Genomic DNA, 19,757 nt, shown 5'->3' on the forward strand with positions numbered 1-19,757 from the left:
AATTATTTGGTTACTGAATACATTGGACCAACTGTTTAATGGTGAAAATCTAACAGGTTGGTTAAATGAACACTACCCAGAATTGACCCAGAATGATCCAATAGTATTGCTTAATGCGCAAGATAATCAAAAGAATTCATTACTACACTTAACTACTAATAAGAATGATGAACCAGCCTTGAGACTTTTATTAGACAAATGGGAAGAAAACGATTTTGTGCATCAACTAGAAGAAGAGAAAAAGAATTTACTAGTATTCCATTGCACACTTGGATGGTAGCAAACGTTTTTTATGAGAATAAAGAGAGAAAACAAACAGAGCCATGGCAAGGATGTAAAGAATTTTTAAATACTCCTAACATTCAGAATAAAAAACCAGTCCTGCCAAGTCAACTTAACATTGCAGATTTATATGATCGTTTCATAGAAACAATATTCTATGATATAAATTTTAAAGAGAAACAAGACACAGATTTCACAAAACCAGTGAACAAAAGGTTACTTAAAAAAGAGTACCAAAAGTTTAAAAAACAGAAACAAGAGCTAGCACTATAAACATTGTTGAATAACGAAGATTTTAAAAACATGTCTTCTACAAATCAGGTGGAGATTAATACACACTTCAAAGTAAAACAAAAAAAGGACAATAAAAACAATGAAGGTTTGAAACGAACCTTACACATAAAACTGGCATTAAAATAATTTGCAGTCGTGGTCGAAAGTACTCACAGTTGTAAGTAGTCATAGCAATGAGTGGTTGCTCTCATAAGTCGTCGCAGTCAGAAAAGGTTATGTTTTTTAAGTTGTCACAGTTGCATCTCTTCAGTCACATTCAAAATTGGCTTCAGTGAAGGACATAGGGAGTCACAGTCACAATTCCTTGTGGTCGTAGAATATGCAGTAATTAGTAGTAGAAGCAGTATTATTAATAGCAATATTGGTAAAAGCAGTAGCAAAAGTGGAAGGAAAAGTAACACTCGTAACACTAATAACATCAGAAATTCTAACGCGAACTGCAACTACATACATGTATAATATAGAATATATATAGACGAGAATAACTAACACTCCTAACGCTAACAAACACTCCTTATATCTTTTAAAGACCAAAACGTCATTAGCGCTTTGCTGAAAATAAATACATTTAAACAAACTCATTTTTTTTAATAAACGCTCAATGTTTTAATTAATAATTGAAACTAGGTTGAAAATAAAGTAACAACGTCCTTGTGTGTTTCTTGCTCAACTTCATTTAACATTGATTCTATAATTTCTTTTGCTTTGTTTTTATCTGCAGATAAGTCAGATGGTTTTTTATCAGCATGGTTAGCAGTTTCAATAAGCTGTTTAAGTGTTTTCCCATTATCGTTAATATTTTTAGCATAAGTTAGTAATGTTATAGCGACATCATCATGTCCATGCTCGAGAGCTAGGTGCAAACCAGAGTTTCCATCCTCACCTGTAAACTTTAGAATATTTTCCAGCTCTACAATAATTTTGAGACTTTTTAGCAAACTCTTGACGATATTACAGTAGCCATGTTTAACGGCTAGATGTAAAGCCGAAGGATTAACCACAGCTTGTTTTGCAATCAGCTTCTCTACATTATTCACATTATTACTCAGTACCTCGTGCAATAGAAAGAATTTATTCTTTATTATTTATTCAAAGCGTGTTTCCCAGAGTACCGCGTGCATTAGTAATAGTTTCGATGTTGATTCTATAAGTTTGTTGTAGACCTCTGATCTTGAAATGATTAATAGTACTTTCAGGATCGTCACTCTCTATACCAATAAATAATTTGTTGATTGAGCCTAGTAAATTTATACATGAACTGTTAGCAGAATCATCCATTTTGTTTTCAATATGTTCAAATGGGAATTTTCGTTGTTTGTTTTTAATATTAAAATATGCACCGTGTTTCATTAAAAGCTCAACCGCCTTTATATTATTGTTTTCAACAGCGAAGTGTAGTGGTGTATAATGGTTAACATCTAAAGCATTCGGATCTGCATCATTCTCTAATAGAAGCTTTATAATATCAATCCTACTAGATGAAACAGCGTGATGTAAAGCTGTTTTATGATTATTATCTCTTGCATTAACGTATACCGATTAACGTTGATATATTCTTGGAATATTTGCTTACTATTTCCATCACCGACATTAAAGAACATGTCAACTGGTTTTAACAGCTGATCAACATTATAATCATTTGAAAGTTCTTTGGGAGTCTTACCTTCATCATTCTTAGCATTGAAAATACCTCCATTTTCTAAAAGTCTACGAACAGCGTGACCATTACCTTCTCTGGCGGCAATATGTATTGGCATATTACCTTCATAGTTAGCTGCATTTATCGATATAGGCTGGTAGTCATTATAATGAAATACAACGTTTATATAAACGAAAATAAACAAAGTTTTTTTTCTTCACGGATTTCTTCCCATTTGTCTAATAAAAGTCTCAAGGCTGGTTCATCATTCTTATTAGTAGTTAAGTGTAGTAATGAATTCTTTTGATTATCTTGCGCATTAAGCAATACTATTAGATCATTCTGGGTCAATTCTTGGTAGTCTTCATTTAACCAACCTGTTAGATTTTCACTATTAAACAGTTGGTCCACTGTATTCGCAACCAAATAATTCTTTTTCCTTGTTCATTCAATGAATCTGGATGTATTGATGTTAAGAGATCAAGCGGTGTACTTCCTTTCAAGTCAATTACATAAAACATAGAACCATGTTGCAACAATAACTCAACCATTTCAATTTGTTGTAACTCGGCAGCCCAATGTAAAAGTGTTTTCCTATTTTTATCTGTAAGATTAACATTTCCACCTTTATGTATAATAAATTTAATCCAATTTGTATCGTTGATTTGTAAACGAAGCGACCTTTCTAAAAGAAGATTCAAATTAAATCCATCTGGATTTTTTTAAAATTCAGCTTGATTCCTGAATGATTCAGGAATATTTGCATTGCATTGTACTAGCAAATATTTTATTTGCGTTTTCTGTCTTCTTCTTCAGTAACTTAGGTGATAAGGCTTCAAAAAGCACTTTGGTTTCGTCAGAAAGTTCTACCCTTGAGTTTTGCATCTGGGATTCTGGCTAAGCTAATAAGGATGGACTGTTCCGATAATTGTGTCCTCTATGAAATGAAGCAGAACTTACATGGTGAGCAGTGTCACGTTTGTCCAATCTTTCATTAGGCTATCTCCAAAATACCTGGAAGAAAATAGAAGATTTGGAAAAGATTTTTATTTGCAAAAAGTTCTAGCTTTTATATTGATGCACTGTTTAAAGACTTATGGGACGATATCTCCTCTTCTGTTTGTGGTAAACTCTGTTTGTTTCAAGTTTGACTTGATTAGTCATTACAATTTCAGTTTAGATAATTTCGGAGACAACACTGCCTTTCCATGACGATAAATAAATAAAAGTTCAAATAGGGACAAAATCCTTTTAATAGACAGTAATTTTCAAAAACAGTGATAACATTTGACAAAAAATACTGGATATTTCGGTCACTGCATATGTGACCAAAATATCTAGCATTTTTTGTCAAATTTTATCACTGTTTGTGAAAGTTATCACTGTCTATTAAAAGGATTTTATCCCTATTTGAACTTTTATTTATTAATTTCATTTTTTTTTTATTTCAATTCCCAACATAGAGAATTTATGTCAAGTTTGAATTATTACGATTTTATTGCAAAAGGCCATGGGACCCATGGGACGAGCGCTAAAAAAAAAGGGAGAGAAATTTAACAGAAATTCAAACAATAGAAAACACAACTTATGAAAATTAAAAATAGAATGACAATGGTTATTTTGTGAAAGATAAATAGGGGACAAGCTGACAAATTGGTATTTTTCTTGTATCTAGAAAAATGTAACTTCCACATAATAAATCATGGTCTTATTTCAAGGGTAAGGTAGATTCTTGTGGTTACTTTTATGCATAAAATTAGAACTAATGTAGTTTTATACTTCAGATGAAAGTTTAAGGGAGCTCTTATGGTTAAACCTTTTAGGAGATGGCCATTTTTACACTATGTATTCTCAATAACATGCAAAATACTTTTCTCACAAGTTTAAAATATGTCACACTTTATTTTACTGAATTATCTAGAAGTCTTGCAGTATCTTTTTAGTTCAATTTAAAATTTCTCACGCACAGATTGAAAGGTGTAAATAAATTAAACAAAATCGAAGTGTTGCACTTATGGTAAAGATTTTGCAAACGACATAGAAATGGGGGAAAAACAAGATCTTCACAAGAAAGCAAACATATTTATGAAAACAATTTAGTATATTACAATTTTGTTTTGTTGTGTAAAGATATCCTATCAGCATATGATTTCAAGTTTCAACGTGTTAATAAAGGTTTCATTACACTAAAGAAACAGCCCACCCTTACTTTATTATCATTTGTGTGAATGGGAGGGGATTTTAGTAGATTGTGTTCACACAATCCGAAGGTTTAGGGTCATTGAAAAAAAAATTTTAGTTTTGGAGAAATCTCTTGGAACCTGCACTTACCACCTTAAATGTCAAATCTTAGGCAGTAGCGTTCAAGATTCTCGGAAACCACAAAACCCAGCTCAAAGTAACCAAACAACATTTAGAAGGTTCAAAAACAACGCTGGCCCACATTTACCCCCCCCCCCCCCCTGTGAAAATACTCCCCTGTGGAAAATAAGGCTTTCCAAATTTGAGAATTTTATTTGAGTTTAATTTTTTTTTAATTTCCGTTAGGGGAGGGAATTTTGGTACTTGTGTATTGTGCGCCACTCACTCAAGATTACGCTGTGTAAAATTCAAGAACACACCGGTTTTTTCGTTAGTTTCTTCGTTACTTTAGACATAAATTTGCGGGTCTCCATGCAAAATGTGTTTGGTACAATTATTCGGCATATTAGATATATGGATAAATAAGCGTATGTTAAAGCCAAATATATTGCCATGAACACAGTAATATAAAATAAATGAAAGCCACAAATAACATAAACTTTGATAAGCTATCATCATAAAACACAAATGAAACACTAAATTAACCTAATAATAGTACTTGCTACTTGGAAAAACGGCCATTAAAAAAAAAATATTTAACACTTGGAAAAAACACTTAAAGGAAACATTACATTAACTTTATACTGGGATTTTCTATTCCTTTTTTTAGGTAACAAAATTTCCAGATACCTCGCTATTCTTCTGTAATTTTTTAGTGGCCATATACCTAGAAATAATTGTTTTCTGACTTCAATCTATCCAAATAATTTACCCCCCCCCCCCAATGTACAAAAATATAGCACAAATTATGTATTTCCCATGTATTCTGTCACTTATCTTTGTCTTGTCTCGCACTAAGCTGAAAAAAATAACGAAGAAACCGGTTTTGTTCTTGAGTTTTACGCAGCGTAACCTAGAGTGAGTGGCTCAAACACAAGAACCAAAATTCCTTCCCCCTACTGAAATTAAAAAAATTAAACTCAAATAATATTCTCAAATTTGGAAAGCCTTATTTTCCACGGGTGGTCTTTAGTTGGAGGGGAAACTGGGGATTGGAGGAGGTAAATTAGGGTCTTGTGAGGGCAGTTGCCCCTCCTCTATCCCATAGAAAATTTAGGCACCCCTGCTTTCAACTCAATACAGGAAACCCCGACTAGAGAAGTACACACTACAAGGAATGAAGCCCATTTACTGACCAACCAAAAATTTGTGAGGCTGCAAGATTTATCAGAATCAGATGACACTGTGATTTCTTTTAAGACCCAGATTCCAGCAATTATTGGCAGGAAAAGTGAAATCCTTGCGTGGTAATCCGTATAGAGAAACACAAGTTTTATCAACACTACGCTACAACAATTAAAAATTCACCGTTATATTCACTTGTAACGCCGGTAGCTAACTAACATTTCATTCAACGGAACGCAATTCACCACATAGGCGTACATCTGGCTAAACTATATAATGAGTTGAAAAGTAAGTTTAAAACATTTACTTCTGAATGTTGAAGCCGCTACCAAAATAAAATCACAACATTCCTGCCCCCTTAGACACATAGGTAAGGTAACATTATTTTAGTTTTACCATATTTCCCTTAAACACTTTGCTTCCTCGGCATGAACACGAATCCATCTTACTCTTAAATCGATGGTAGAAGCTGGGCCAGAAGAAAAAAGTAAGAAAAATCTTCACTGTTGCGTTATGGCCTCGGTGAACCAACTTTGGGGGAGTCACGATGAGGTTTCAGGATTAGCCGACTACGATAGTCCTCCAGTACCATCAGTTCGAAATGAGTTGAACCATCCTTCCTTTTGGTACGCCGATATAAAAGACCGTCGGCTCCATTTTCATCTGCCTGGTCAGTGACTAGTAAATTAAAAAAAAACGAGCGAGTTCAATGTCCTTCTGCTGACTATCCTTGGAGTCTTGGAACGAATTGGTCTTTCCTTTTCCTTCGAGGACCTTCTTCAGGAATACGGGCAAGGACTTGGTGCTTATCTATAAAGATACAAAACAAACATTTTTTTTCTATTTACAATAAACGGGACAATACATCAGCATTTCCGTTTTCTAATCGACTCCGACTTCGAATGTCGAAGTGGTGCTCTTGGAGCGCCAGGGAACAGCGTGTAAAGAGAGCGTTGTTACTCCGAGCCACGTTACACCAGGAAAACAGGTTATGATCAGTTTTTACGGTAAACTTCTGGCCTCCGAGGTACTACCAAAAACTTTCCACTCCCCATTTTAACGTCAAAGCCTCACGTTTTACTGTCGAATAGCGCTGTTCCGTTGGTGACAGCTTCTTACTTTTATCTGCAATGCTCCTCTCCGTTGCATTGAGTCAGGACTGCTTCAATCCCCATGTTCGAAGCATCCGTTTGAAGCACAAACTCTTTGGCAAATTCGGCACTGCTCAGGACAGAGGGGGTAGTGAGTGCAGTTTTCAAGGCCTTAAAGGCTACCTTTTGCTCCCAAGACAGCGTAAAGTGGTTTGTATTTCGTTTCTGAAGAAGCTCCGTCAGCGGCACCGCACCCGAAGAGAAATTGCAGATAAACCTCTGGTAATACGCAGCGATACCAACGAATGACCTCACTTCATTTTTTTTGCTGGCTCTGGAAAGTTCTTCACAGCCTCAACATTGCTTTCAAGCGGTGTGATTTTGCTATTTCCCACTTTGTGGCCCAAATACTAAACTTCGTCAAGTCTGAACTTGCATATGTCAGGATGAATGTGAAGACCAGCAGCCGCTATTCTTCCCAAGACCTCCTTTATATGCTACTCGTGATCTTCTCAACTATCGGAGAATATTATACGGTCGTCAAGGTACGCCCTTGCAAAGCAAAGGCATCCAGTCAAAATCGTATCCATGGCTCGCTGGTGCCCCGTGAACACCAAAAGGAGGACTCTAAACTCTTAAAATCCGGACTTCGTTTGGAAAGCCGTCTTTTCCATGCTGTCTGGCATAATTTCTACTTGTCAGTAGCTTCTGGTAAGATCTAAAACCCTGAAGACCTTTTTGTTATCTACTTCCTCCAGCAATTCACTATGCGGGGAAGAGAGTGGGCATCAAACTTGGATACTCGATTTAAAGCTTGGAAGTTCAAACATAAACGAATGCTTCCATTCGGCTTGGTAACCACGACTACCGGAGAACAAAAGGGGCTAGAAGACGGCTGTATGATCCCTAAATCCAGCATTCGCTCTTCAATGGCTTGTTGTCGGCTTGGGGGTATCCTGTAAGGTTTTTGACGAACAAGATAGGAATTACCTGTATTAACATAGTGTCTGACCATTGCTGTTCTTCCGAAAATTTTTGAGAAGGAATTTCTAAATCCTATTAGTATGCCAAAAAGTCCTTTCTTTCTCCTTTCACTAAGATGACTTAGCGAATCTATCACAATCTGGATGTCACCTGGTTATCGGAAATGTGTCAGGTCAAGCGTAGGTATAGTCGGAGCTTCATAAGCAAAGAGAAGGAAATCCGTTGGCCAACGCTCAAGCTTTCTAAGATGATTGATGTGTAAAATATTCTTCTTCTTTCTTCCTTCCAGGAATAGGACTTTGTAGTTCACGGTCCCGACTTTCTGAGATATTTTGAAGGGTTCTTGCCATCTGGTTTCCAATTTATGAATTCCAGTTGGCAGAAGGACAAGGATCTTGTCGCCCAATTGCAGATTTCGTGGCTTAGCCTTCTTGTTGTATTGGGTTTTCTGCCTTTCAGACGCTTCCAGAAGATTTTTATGGGCCTCTCCCAGGATCTGACGTACTCGTTCTCGCACGGACAAGACTTCATGCGCGGGTCTAACGATAGAGTTTCCAGCGTCTTCCTCTTGTTCATTGATGATATCCAATGGGCCACTTGGCCTTCTCCTATAAAGACGCTCAAAAGGACTAAACATGGTCGAGGCTTGAGTAGTTTCTAGATAAGCAAACAAGAATTGGGGGATAAAACAATTCCAGTCTCTCGAGTTAACCACGAAGAACTTCTTCAATAGCCGAACAACCGTCCCGTTCATGTTTTTAACCAGGTCATCCGTTTGCTGATGAAAGGGGGCGAAATTCGTATAGGTTTTATTCCGTAAATTTTGTACACCTCAAGTTAGTTCTTGGCAAGAAAATTCGAAACCTGGTCTGTCAAGATCTCTTTACGATCACCAACCTGACAGAAGTACTGCTGAAATACTTGTGTAATTTTCCAGGCATTCATCGATCTCAAGGGTATGCCCTCGGGATAACGAGTACAATAATCCGATATCACCAAGAAGAATCGATGAAAGTTGCGAGATGGTACCAATGTATCCACAATGTCTGCTGCAATCCTCCTGAAAGGCTCTTCAATGACAGGCAGTCCTAACAAGGGGACCCACTCTTTTGGATTCAGCCGTGCAACTAGCTGGCAGGGCTCACAAGTACGTACACAACTTTTGACATCTTGGCGTACCCCAGGCCAGAAACGGCTATGAATGATCCGATCCAGAGTGCAAGCAACTCCAATTTGGCCACTCATTGGGGAATTATGGGCGGCTCTCAACACAAACGACCTACAAGGCTTGGGAACTACCAGCTGTGCCATCTCTTCATTATCCAACCTGGTCTCGCTCTTCCCTTAGAGAAGACTGTTGATGAGCTGGTAACCCTGGCCTAAACTAGCCAGAGCAAAACACTTTGTCAGAATAGAATCTTGTTATTGAAGGTCAGCAAACTTCTTGAAAGTCAGCTTTTCTTGATCAACTTCTGAAGGTGCTCCTTGAGTTTTTTCGTCTCCATTCTGCTTTCTCCTTTCGTCGGCATCGTCGACTCTTTTTGTGAATCAAGTTGCCATTCCTATTCGCCGACTGGGCTGAGGTATCTGCTTTAAATCCAGCGTAGTTCTTCGCACTAGTCGACAGAAGAATAGAGACAGCAGGCCTGTCTACTTAAGAACTTCGGCTACAAGGTTCTAGGAATCCTGGCAACGATCTTCCAATGATAGCGTCTATGGGTAGATCATCAGAAACTGCAACTACTATTGCTACTACAACTATTACTACGCATAATTACTGAACCTTTCAACATTGCTGAAAAAAAATAATTTCTCAAAACTTTGTTTGAACATTTGTTTGTTATGGTAAATTATGGGCGTGGGGGGGGGAGGGGTCTTTCTCAAACAACTTTGACTATTGAAAAGGGCATTATAACTTCCAATTTAAAATCAAATGAGACCCATCTGAATTTAATAAAACCGCCCATTCCATAAGAACCTTTTATGCCCCCAGGACATAACTTCAAGCCCTTCCCCCAGGGCTCTGGGGGGTTGTGTCAACCATGGGTGCATTGCTATATGTTCTTTGGATTATTTTAAACAAAATTGCCATCGTACAATTTCAATCAGATATTTTTGGTGAAAATAGGAGTAGTTGGGTGGGGGGGGGCTACTTGACCTTCATCAATATTGACTCTTAAAAGACATCTAGAACTTCCAATTTCAACAAATTGATATATCTCTAAAGTTTATACAACGATCCCATCGATAAGAACATTAAATGCCCCAGTTATATAACCTACAACTCTTGCCCTCATGCTCTGGGAGTTTGTATCAACCTCAAAAGCCTTGTTATTTGATATTTGGACTATTTTAAATGAAACGACTGTCTATACATAAACTGAATACATCTCGGAAAAAAACGACGAGTTTTGTTAGTGTGTGTGTGTGTGGGTGGGGGGTGGTGGTGTAGCTGCGCTCGGATCACCTTGACTCTTAAAAATGGCACTAGAAATTCTGATCACTAATTCAGTGAATCCCTTCCAAAGCATGTGCAACCACCTTTTCTATAAGAAAATTATATGTCCCCACGGCATAACTTACAACACATTTTCGTGAGAGATGTAGGGGGGGAGGTTGTCCTCCTCACAAACATAATTTCTGAAACCTTCAACTACGATGAACGAAATTATTGTCTCCAAATTGTTATTGGAGGTGTTAAGGGAAATGATGAGCCTTGAGGGGGGGGAGGTAGTTGCTCTCAAATCACTTTGACTGTTAAAAAAGCCCTTATAACTTCCAATTTCAAATCAAATACGCCCAATCTGAAGTTTATACGACCGCCCATTCCATGAAAAAAACTTATAAGCCCACGTGGCATAACTTACAACCCGATCCCCAGGGTGCTGGGGGGTTGTTTTACCCCTAGAGACATTATTATATGTTCTTTGAACTATTTTTAACAAAATTGCTATCTCATGATTTCAATTAGATGCGTTTGGTGAAAATAGGGTTGTCCGGATTGAGGAGGGGGCTAAATGCCCTCCATCACTTTTGACGCTTAAAAAGGAACTAGAATTTCCAATTTCCAGCCAAATGAGCGTCTTCTAAAGTTAAACAACTATTTCTTCCATAAAAACCTTAAATGCCCCGTGGCATAACTTGCAACCCTCACCCCAAGACTCGGGTGGTTTGTATCAGCCTCAAAAGACTTGTTATATGATCTTTGGACTAATTTTAAAAAAATGAGTTTCTAAAAAATCTTTTTATACGTTTCTTTTAAGGACAAAATCATGATTTGGGGGGGGGGGGTAACTGCCGTCTGATCACTTTGACTTTTAAACAGAGCACTAGACATTCAGATTACAAATCCAATGAGTCCCCTCCGAAGTATATACAACCACCCTTTCTATAAAAGCCTTATACGCCTCGGGGGCACAACTGACAACCATTGCCCTTAGAGCTGTGAGGGCGGGGTTGTCTTCCTGAAAAGTATAATTTCCGGACCCTTCAACTAGAATGAACAAAATTTATATCTCCAAATTTTGATTGGATGTCTTTGAGGAAATTATGTGTGGTGGTGGGGGGGGGTTGCTCTCAAATCACTTTGATTCTTATAAAGGGGCCTATAACTTTACCTGTCAAATCAAATGAGCCCCATCTGAAGTTTATGCGACGACCCATTCAAAAAGAACCTTATATGACAACAGGTCATGACTTACAACCCTATCGCGAGGGCACTGGGGGGTTGCGTCAACCCTTGGGGCATTGTTTTAGTTCTTTGGACGATTTTGAGCAAAATCACTATCTCACAATTTCAATCAGATTCGTTTGGTGAAGAGGGGTTGTCAGAAGGGGGGGGGGAGCCTAGCTGCCCTCCAACACTTTTGACTATTAAAAGGGAACTAGAAATTCCAATTTTTAACCAAATGAGCCTCCACTAAAGTTTATACAATCATCCCTTCCATAATAAACCTTAAAAGCCTCCAGGGCATAACTTACAACCCTTGCCCCTAGGATATGGGGTTTGTTTCAAACTCAAAAGCCTTGTTATATGATATTTAGACTGTTTTTAATAAAATGGCTATCTCAAAATTTCTTTTAGATGCATTTCGGGACAATACGACGTGTGTGTGTGTGTGTGAGGGGGGGGGTAGCAGCCCGGCGATCAATTTGACTCTTAAAAAAAGCACTAGAACTTCTGATTACCAATCCAAAGAGCCTCCTCCGAAGTTTATATAACCACCCTTCTATAAAAACCTTATATACCCCCCAGGGCATAACTTAAAAACCATGCCCTGAAGGCTGGGGGATTTGTCATCCTCAGAAATAATCTCCAGGGCTTTCATATACGTTTAACAAAATGGCTATTTCAAATTTTGATTGGAAGTGTTTGGGGAAATGGTAACTTACAGCCCTTGTCCTGAGGGCTGTAGGTGGGATGTCACCCTCAGACATAATTCCCAGACCTTTCAACTACGGTCAACAAAATGACAACATCAAAATGTTGATCAGACGTGTTTGGGGAAATGATGAGCGTGGGGAGGGGGGGGGGGTATTTGCCCACCGATCACCTTCGACTATTAACAAGGGCACTTGCCCTTTCAATTTCCAATCAAATGAGCCCTTTTGAAGTTTCTACGACAACACTTTCAATGAAAACCTTATATGCCACAACGGCATAAATTTCAACCTTTGCCCTTGAATTACAACCTTTGACCTTGAGGACTGTGACAGCCCAGGGGGGCTGTCATCCTCAAAGACATAATATGCAAAGCTTTCAACTATGTTTAACAAAATGGCTATTTCAAAATTTTGATTGGATGTGTTTGGTGAAATGGTGAGCTTGCGAGGGGCATTAGTTGCCTTCCAATCACTTTCGACTAAATCAATTTCCAATTGAATGAGCCCTTTTTAAAGTTTCTATGACAACACCTTCTATAAGAACCTTATACTCTCCCAGTGCACAACTTACAGCCCTTACCCCGAGGGTTGTGGCGGGCGGAGTTGTCATCCTCAAAGACATAATTTCCGGATGTTTCAAATATGTTGAACAAAATGGCTATCTCAAAATTTAGATTAAATATGGTTAGGAAAATGGTGGGCGTGGGAGGGGGGTTTGTTGCCCTCCAATCGCTTTTGACAATTAAAAAGAACACTAGTCCTTTGAATTTCTAATCGAATGAGCCCTTTTTGAAGTTTTTACGTTAACTCGTTCGATACAAAGTTTCCTGGTCTAAACACACACAATATATATATATATATATATATATATATATATATATATATATATATATATATATACTACTACTACTACTACTAAAACTCACCGCAGCACCAAGCCGCATGAGGCCAAAACAGCTACGCAAGTTCCTCCTCCACCCCAATCTATTCAAAGCCTCCCTTTTAACACCCACCCACGAAGTTCCCATTTCCTTTAAATCTTTCTTTATGACGTCCTCCCACCCCAGACGGGGCGACCTGCTTTCCGTTTAGCCCAAGATGGTTGGCCGAAAAGAACAATCTTCGGCAATCTGTCATCCTTCATCCGCACAACGTGCCCTAACCACCTCAGCCTTTCTTTCATTATAGCCCTAGAGCGGTATTGAACCACACCTTTCGCACAGCCTATTGTTTGAAATACGGTGAATCAGCCGGGTACCCAGAACAATCCTTAAGCAATTTCTCTGGAAAACATCTAGCAAATCTTCATCCGCTTTTCAGAGCGTCCATGCTTCAGAGCCATATTTGACCACTGTCATCATTGTAGCTTCTAATATTCTAATCTTGGTTTGCAGACTTATCTTCCTATTCTTCCAGACTTTTTTTAACTGTGAAAAAACACCCTGAGCATTGGCTATTCTATTTTTAACATCTTCACTGCTCCCACCATCTTTATTAATAATACTATCAAGGTAAGTGACGCTGCCCACCTGATCAATCTTTTCATTACCCAAAGTCACCTTTTCATCTTCACTTATTTCTAGCCTTAGTGATTTTGTCCTCCTAACATTAATTTTCAAACAGATACTAGCTTCCTGACTTCGCAAAAGGACTAAAACTTCGTTAACTTTGTTCACACTATCATCTAAGATGCTTAAATCGCCAGCATAATGTAAGTTCAGGAAACTTTTTCCTCCCGAATCGATTCTCTAGTTTTCCGTTGACTTTCTTGTGATTCTTGAGACGAAATCCATCAAAATAATCCCTATAAAGGGGGATAGAACACAGCCCTTCTTAACACCTGATTTAATACAGAACCAGCTGCTAACCTCATTTCCCACCTTAACCGCAGCAGTGCTATTCTCGTACATAGCACTAATCACTTTAATGTATTTGTCCGGTATACCATACAAGGACAAAACCTTTTCTAAAGCTCTTCTATCAACAGAATCGAACGCTTGCTCGTAATCTATAAAAATGAGGACCAAAGGTGTTTGAAAACGCAGGAACTTCTCAATTATTATCCCAAGAGTGAGAATTTGGTCGACCCATCCTCTACCTTTTCTAAAACTGCACTGTTCTTCTCTTAATACTTTCTCTACGGCATCTCTCAGTCTAAAAAGTATCATATTACTAAGTAATTTACTACCTACATAGACCAGACTACTACCTCGATAATTACAACACTCACTTTTATCATCTTTCTTATAAAGTGGTTTAATTAAGGTTTTCCTAAAATCGTTAAGTACTTCCCCCTTTTCAAAAATCATATTCATAATCTTCAGTAACTTATTTCTAACCTCAGAGCCACCATATTTAAGAAACTCATTTACCACCCTATTAGCACCTGGAGCCTTATTATTCTCTAATCCTTTTAGTACTGTTGCTAATTCCTCCTTACAAAACAAATCTTCCTTCACATCCAAAGCATCACAAACTTTTTCATTTTCCTCTATATTTTTTCCTGCAACTCTATCACGGTTAAGCAAGTTCTCAAAGTGTTCCGCCCATCTCTCTTTAGTTTTTTCCTTATCGCTAATAGCGACCCCATTCCTATCTTTAACTGGGACAAGTCCGGATTGACTACTTCCTCTCAATTTATTAGTGTGCCATTATAACATTTTACTATCATGCTGTCCAGCTTTAGCTCCCAGATTTTTGGAAGTTCTATCCATAGCCTCCTCTTTCCACCTTCTTAGTTCATATTTTAATTCTGTTTTCCCTTTGTTTACATTTGTCTTTTTTTCGTACGATTTTATCACTCAGATATTTCTTGTACAAGTCCTTACTCCTTTCTATTAAACATAAAGCTTTTTCACTGATATTCTTAGCAGCAGCTCTAGCTTTCTTCCCTAAGACACCTTCAGCAACTTCACAAATTATTTTTTTTTAAATTATTCCAACCATCTTCCACATTATAAAATTTTTAACTCTCGAGTTTAGTATTCAACTGTTCCTGAATATATATATATATATATATATATATATATATATATATATATATATATATATATATATATATATATATATATATATATAATATATAATACATTGAGCCAACTTCGTTCTTTACTTAGGCAGCGCTATTGCACTGCCCATGATATGATTTATCAGGGGCAAGTACTCAAGTTGCTTATAGCAAAGATCACAAGACTTCAATGTTGGTCTATTAGTAATTAAAAAAACAATTGCATTAAAAGAAGTTTTTCAAAGAAAAGAAAAGAGCCATATTAAGCCTAGGACCAGCCAAAATTAATTACTATTGTAGCTAAAACTAAAAGCAAAAAGAAATAACTTTTAAAGAATAAATGAAACCCGAGACGAATATAAATTAAAATTAACAATCATTTCAAGTTTAAAGATAAGAGGTGCAAATATAAATAAAGGAATAAATCTTTAAAAAAAACTTGTTTTATTGCTTTTTTTGTGTTTTTTAAAATATATTCTTCAATATTTTATTACAATTTATCCCCCATGAGTACTTTATATACAAGGGTTATAAGTGTTATAAAGTTCAGAAGGGGCTCATTCAAATGGAATTCATATTTTCCAATGCCCTTTTTGTAAACTCAAATGTGGTTAGAGGGGAATATGCCCATCCCCAATCCCAACGCCCTCTTTTCCCCAAATGTTGTAAGATTTCAATGTTTTATTATTATTAATTTTTTAAAAAAATTCCAAAAGAGACATTTTTCAAAGAAAAATAAAGGCCATATTAATCTTAAGATCACAAGAAATAAAAACCTAGGATTTTTCAAACTCGAAACGACCAGGATTACTTTTAAAGAATATTTTTTTCTTAATAAATTCTCTCTATATATAAATAGCTTCAATATTTTGTTATGATTTTTCCCCCAGGGCTACTTCATATGCAAGTGGTGGTGTTATAAAATTCGGAGGGGGTTCTTTCAATAGGAATTGATATGTTCTAGTGCCCTTTTTAAAACTAAAATGTGATTGGAAAGAAATAAGCCCACCCACCGACCCCACGCCCTCTTTTTCCCAAATGCATCTGATCGAAATGTTAAAATAGCCATTATGTCCGATAGTCCAATGTTGAAATATTTAAAATCATTATGCCGCCAGTGTTAAAAATGCTCCCACTGCTCCAATGACAAGGGCTGCAAGGTATACAAGCTGTCCGTCGTTATACATACAAGGTTTATATCGAAAGGGTAATCTTATAGATTTCGGAAAAGGCTCATTCGATTTAAATCAAAGTTCTAGCTCCATTTTTAAAAGTCAAGAGTAATCAGACGGTAAGCACTTCCTTTTTTCTTAAATGCTTCAGATCAAAATTTTAAGTTTGCCATTTTGTTCAAAATCCTCCCAATGTCAAATAACTGATTCCAGATTTGAACCCTCCCCTCGAGCCCTAGGGGAAATGGCTCTGAGCTACGGAACTTCTCATTGTTACTTTGATGCTGTGTTTACTTTAATACCTTATTTACTTTGGTACTTCCTTTACTTTGATATTGTAAAACTGAAAAAATTTTTGATAATTTGAAGAAATTTTAATGTTGAAAAAAAAATTGATCTTGAAATAACAAATTTCTTAAGAACAAATTTCAGTTCAATCAAAAACGAACGGAAAAATAAGTAAAAGAAAAATTCGAGAAGAATTTTTTCAAAAAAAAGTAAAGGCCATATAAAACTTAAAATCAGCAGATACTAAAACCTATCAACATTCCAACTAAAAAAGGCAGAAAGTAAATAAACAATCATAGAAAACAAACATTAAACACATAATCATAGCAAACAAACATACAACAGGTACTAATATAAATAAATAAATGAATTTTAAAACGGATAAAACTGAAATCTAATGTGCAAATCGAGCTTAAAACGATAAAAATATCTTTTACTATTAAAGAATAAATAAAACCCAAAACGAACAAAAATTAAATAAGCAATCATAGAAAAAAACATGCAGGAGATATTAATGTAAATGAATAAATAAATCTTAAAACGAGTAAAATTTAAATCTAATAAGCAAATCAAGCGTAAAACGAAAAAAAAATTTACCATTAAAGAATAAATAAAACCCAAACGAACAGATATTGAATAAGCAATCATAGCGAACAATAATACAACAAGTCCTTGTATAAAAATGAATAAATAAATATTAAAACGAGTAAAACTTGAATTGAATATGCAAACCAAGCTTAAAATGATCAAAAGTAACTACAAATAAGTGTTTGGGTTCTGCTTCCTTCCCTAACTATAACAGTCTAAAACCTCCTTAGTCATTGGCGCTTTCCTGAAAACCAAATGTGTCTTCAACAGTTTTGATAAGAGCTAATAAAATCAAAACAGATTTTTGAAATATTGACTGTTGTAAGCTCATATGTTCAAGATTTTATTTCACTGTAATTTTTATTTTCATTTTGAATGTTGTAATAACTGGAAAAATAAAGATTTGTAATATAATTCGTTTTCAGTGAAGCGCCAGCAGACATTTACAGTTAGTGAAGGAAGCAGTAGCCAAACTCTTGTTTATAGTGAAACTATATTTTTGTCTTGAACAGTCTAGGAAAGAACTAATAAAATTAAACTGAATATTTGATATGTGCTGATGGTAATTGCTGAATGGTCATCAGTTCAAAGTTTAATTTTAATTTTTATCTTCAATCTTTAGTGAAAGAAAATAATTGCAATATAATTCGTTTTCAGCAAAGCGCTAATTACGCAGTGGGTTATGGACTTTTATAGTTAGGGAAGGAGGCAGCGCCCAAACTCTTATTTGTAGAGATTTTTCGTCGTTTTAAGCTCGATATACATACTCAATTTAAGTTTTACTCGTTTTAAGATTTATTTATTTATTTATATTAGTACTTGTTGCATATTTGTTTGCTATCATTGCTTTTTAAATTTCTGTTCGTTTTGAGTTTCATTTATTCTTTAATAATACAAGATTATCTTTTCGTTTTAATCTTGATTTACTTATTAGATTTCAGTTTTACTTCTCTTAAGATTCATTTATATTAGTACTTTTTATATGTTTGTTTTCTATGATTGTTTATTTAGTTTCTGTTCGTTTTGGGAATAGTTTTGGCTGATAGTACTAGATTTTTTTTCGTTTCAGCTATATTTTTGTTTGCTATGATTATTTATTTGAAGTTTGTTTTCTGTGATCTTTTATTTAATTTCTGTTCCTCTTGGGTTGCATTTATTCTTTAACAGTGATTTCCATTTGTTTGTTGTTTATAGCTTGTGTGATTCTATATTATTGTTTATTTAATTTCTGCTCGCTTTGGGTTTTACTTACTCTTTAATAGTAAAATATATTTTATTCATTTTCAGCTCTATTTGCATACTAGATTTCAGTTTTACTCATTTTAAGATTTATTTATACATTTATATTAGTACCTGTTATATTTTTGTTGGCTATGATTATTTATTTAAAGTTTGTTTTCTGTGACCTTTTATATCATTTTTGTTCGTTTTGGGTTACATTTATTCTTTAATAGTAATTTCTAGTCGTTTTGAGTTTCAATTTTAATAGGTTTTAGTATCTGTTGATCTTAAGTTTAATATGACCTTTACTTTTATAAGAAACTTCATTTTTTAATGCTTTTTCAATTAATAGAAGAAAATATTGAAGGGGAAGTTGGCATATCAGAAATATTCTCGGAACTGATTAAAGTATCAAATTGTAATTTCTAGGGTTTGATGAGGGGGTTGTTAAACGGACCCAAAGATAATATAAGCATACTACTATTACTATTAATACTACTGCTAACCTGCTACTTCTGCTACCATAATTAATACTACTACTAGTACTGCTACTACTACAACTATTACTTCTAATACTACCACTGCTACTACAACCACTACTATCATTGCTGCTATAACTACTACTATAAAAAACGGAATATTAAGTTGAAAATTTATGGAAATATAAAAAGGGAAGTTGGCGTATCAGAAATATTTCAGGAAAGGCTTAGAGTAATAGGTTTAAACTTCCAGGACATGATGAGGGGCTTTTGAACAAACCAAAAGGAATATGTGCATGTACCTAGTACTATTAATAAAACTATAATTACTATAACTATAACTACTACTACTAATACAACTATTATTACTGTAACTGCTACTATTAATACAACTTGTAATGCATCTACAACTGCTGCAACTACTACTACTACCACTTCTGCTACTACTATTACTACTAATACTACTATTGTTACTGTTACAACTACCACTACTGCTGCAGCTTCTACTACTACTACTACTACTACTCCTAATGCTACAATTATGACAACTGCTAAAGCTAATGATTTGAAAATAAAAACCAATCAAGAAATAACTAGGGAACTGAATCAAAACACACTATGTGCATGCAAGTTGTCAAAAGGCCGTGTCTTAGGAACGGCTAAGGGCATTAAGTTAGAACTTTCAGGGAATGATGAGGGGGAAAATGAATTGAATTAAATGCAATAAGTGTTTGCTACTACTACCACTACTACTGCTTCTGCTACCAGGGTTACTACTACTGCTAAAACTACTACTTCTATTGCAACTACAACTACTAAAAAGACTAAGGGTATTAACGTGAA

General features: G+C 35.7%; 1 long non-coding RNA gene across 1 annotated transcript in view; it reads right to left on the reverse strand.

The window, feature by feature from the left end:
• Positions 1 to 2,833: 2,833 nt before the first annotated feature.
• The window catches only part of LOC148949655 (uncharacterized), a 45,838-nt gene continuing 28,914 nt past the window's right edge, over positions 2,834 to 19,757 (reverse strand). Inside the window, exon 3 of the long non-coding RNA XR_016142094.1 lies at positions 2,834 to 3,229. This is a non-coding gene — a long non-coding RNA (uncharacterized LOC148949655). The remainder of the gene's footprint in view (positions 3,230 to 19,757) is intronic.

The sequence above is a fragment of the Artemia sp. Qi Xiang Cuo genome, chromosome 8 (assembly GCF_049724085.1).
Source record: "Artemia sp. Qi Xiang Cuo chromosome 8, ASM4972408v1, whole genome shotgun sequence".
NCBI classification, from domain to species: Eukaryota; Metazoa; Arthropoda; class Branchiopoda; order Anostraca; family Artemiidae; genus Artemia; species Artemia sp. Qi Xiang Cuo.